At 36.4% G+C, this 3,180-nt stretch overlaps 1 long non-coding RNA gene and 1 pseudogene across 1 annotated transcript; both read left to right on the forward strand.

Annotated features, from left to right (window-relative positions):
* The first annotated feature begins 729 nt into the window (after nt 1–729).
* Nucleotides 730–1,397, forward strand: LOC120141880. The gene is made up of 3 exons (XR_005517811.1): nt 730–796; nt 955–1,026; nt 1,207–1,397. It is a non-coding gene; the product is annotated as an uncharacterized LOC120141880 (long non-coding RNA).
* A 107-nt stretch (nt 1,398–1,504) lies between these two features.
* Nucleotides 1,505–2,833, forward strand: LOC120141861 (annotated as a pseudogene).
* Nucleotides 2,834–3,180: the final 347 nt, after the last annotated feature.

Genomic DNA, 3,180 nt, shown 5'->3' on the forward strand with positions numbered 1-3,180 from the left:
ATAGGGCCGGTTTGGAGAGAGGGTTGAGAGGGTTTTAGAGTTTTTTTTTGGAATGTTATAAAATGATTTTTTTTGAAGTTTTGGGGTATTTATAACGAGGGACTAGGGCGTAAATATAAGAATCTTAAATTATTTCCGAAGTCTTTTTAAGTGTAATTCATTTTGGTCACATGTTGTAAATTTGTCATTGAATTTTAAATTAATTCGATTTAATCCCCGAGTTCATTTCTTATATTTTGTGAATTGACCTCCTAACTTTTATTTCTTCCCTTGCAGCTCTCCATTAACATTAATTTGACCCTTAATTTTAAATTCTTTCCAATTTAATCCTTCTTTAATTTAATCCTTCTTTAGTGATTATTTTCTTTTAATTTAATACCTTTTTATTTTGTCTTATTTTATTTTACTTAACATTATTTTTACTTTTTTTAGGGCAATTTTAACTTCATCAAAGGTAAGTAATTTGGATCGAACTTTCAAAATTTAATTTAAACTTTAATTTTTGCAATTAAGACAACCGAGAAATTAAATAGGTACCGAAAGGGCAGTACAAGGGTGTTAATCCTTCCATGACTGTAATCGACTCCCGAATCCGACAAATTTTTTATAAACATAGATTAGATAAAAGGTACGCTAGGGTGTCCAATCAACCTAATTTAAAATGATCGGAAGCTAGGTTATGACACAAGCATAAAAGATATTGAACATCGGTTCTTCCGAGCCTTGGAAGCAGGTCTAGAAGTGTCTCGGATGCTTGAGTCTAACAAAATCAAGGTTGGATACTCTGAAGCTGAAGGTAATCCTTTCTGTTCATGAGCAACATTTTACTGCTCATTGAACTTCAAATTTTGGATTCGATTTCTTTTATTGTCTATTCAATTCTAGTGCTACATATAGTTATATACTACTGATTCCTCGTCTGCTATCATCTTACAATAAAATCTCTCATTGTAGGGGAATCCTCGACATTGCTGGAAGCTTTGCGACCTGTTTGCTGTCGTGGGAATACTGCTTTGGTTTCTCATGGTAAGCTCTTTCTTCTGTATGTACTGATTATGGTATTAGTTTTCTGATGTTAGTTATGGTAAGAATTTCTATTTCATTAAGGCAATTGAAGGATAGTCCTTTTAACTTAGTTGACTTCTTACTCTTTTTACTTACCACTTATGAACTGTATCATTCTTTTCTCAAGCCATAATATTGTAGAGCCAATGCAACAAGTAAAGTCATACACTGGAAGAGATCAGCATCTTCTAGGTCTTCTTCATCAAGGAATCCACTAGCCACAGGTGATGCTGACGACAGAGCAATTGATTTTACTGAAGAGTTCTGCATGATTGCTGGTAGCCATTCGTCCACCTTGGAAAGACTGTATGCATGGGAAAGAAAACTCCATGATGAAGTTAAGGTACTTACTGAAATCACTTAAAAAGTAGTGTACTGAGTATCACCAAAGTCCAGTCGATATCTGCCAGTTTTAGTAGCTATGCTTTAAATTCATCTAATGAGCAGTGTTGCCCTTCAATACACTGACATGTTTGCTTTTTTGCACCCGTTAGTCTAGTGAATCTATAAGGAAGAAGTATGATCGGGAGCGTGATCAGCTCAGACACCAGTTTGCTAAGGATCTTAGCACCCAAGTGATCGACAAAACACGGGCAGTTGGAAAGGATCTACACTCCCGAATTAGAGTGGCACTTCATTCTGTTAATAATATATCAAAGCGAATTGAAAAAAAAATGAGAGATGAAGAGTTGCAGCCACAGCTTGTAGAGTTAACTGAGGGGTAAGCTCCTTTAAACCATAAATTTTTGAATGACTTAAACTTCACTCCCATATGCACTTGAAAATCTAGAGTTTACAGAAACAGTGGCATTAATGTCTCGATTAAGCTTATGCTTGTCTTTGCAGATTGCTCAGAATGTGGAAGACAATTCTTGAATGCCATCATTCACAATATATCACCATCTCACTGGCATACCATTTAAGGAACTCAATGGATGCGCCACAGGGAGGTGCGAGGAGGCAAATTATGGCTCAGCTTAAGCAAGAATTTGAATACTTTGGTGTTAGCTTTACCGACTGGGTCAATAGTCATGCATCTTATTTGGAAGCTTTGAATGCATCATAGAACCGCAGGAATGTTTGAAGAATCAATATCCATTCTCATCTCATCGATATCTGGGATACAGGCCACCAATATTTGTCCTACGTCGTGAATGGTCAGCTGTGTTAAAAGCCTTGCCAGATGAGGAACTTAGCGTTGCCATCAAAGCCTTCTTATCTGATATTTTTCATTTAATGGGTCAACAAGTAGCCAAACTACAGAAGACAAATTACTTGATGAAAACAATGGAGAATCCGATAGCAAACACGGTCTTTATGCACTAACAGATGGCAATACAACTGATGATGTATCTTCCGCGTTGAGCTGCATACTGGCAAGTTTGACTCGGGTTCTTGATAGACTAAACAAATTCTGTGAGGCCTCGGTGAAGATGTACGAGGATGTTAGACAAAAAAGTGATGCTGCTCGAATTGCATACCTCAAGTTTCTGGCCAACTAGATTCTGTAAAGCTATGTGATGATTAAATATAAGCAAACATAAAGATTTTGGGTTTTGGAAATAGATGGTTATAGATTAATAAGAGTTGCAAGTAGACATGCAAGATTTGATAATCTGCATTACGATCCGTCTTACAATGTTGATTTCAATGTAGTTTAAATCAAATTTTCCTCAGTGTCTCCACAATTTACGATAGTTATACAATTAGAGGTGCCTCAAAGTTGGAAGGTTTGACAGCCATGAAAATATCTGCATTGTTATCATGTTTCCTGCTTTTCCATCATGTAAAGATCATTGGAAGAGTGAGTGACATTAATCTTGAGGATAGTAGCTTCAGATTGAAATTTTGTTATCAAGTAAAAAAAGATAACTCGAACCTATCCCAGAATTTTCTGCTACTTGTAGTGGCGAAGTTGATGCGTTGAAAGAGGAAGCGATGTTGGTAGATGACAAAAATGAGATTAAAGAAGGGTTTGATTCGTCTTAGAAGATGATGCATCGAATGATGGGTTTAGGAATAAGGTTGTCTAATTCGTGCTCAAAGAGTTGCAGGTCACTGGAATAGTGTGTCCCAGTGTTGTTGATATGCTCATAGCTGATTTTGCTTGAAAGG

The sequence above is a fragment of the Hibiscus syriacus genome, unplaced genomic scaffold, assembly GCF_006381635.1.
Source record: "Hibiscus syriacus cultivar Baekdansim isolate YM2019G1 unplaced genomic scaffold, ASM638163v2 tig00110814_pilon, whole genome shotgun sequence".
NCBI classification, from domain to species: Eukaryota; Viridiplantae; Streptophyta; class Magnoliopsida; order Malvales; family Malvaceae; genus Hibiscus; species Hibiscus syriacus.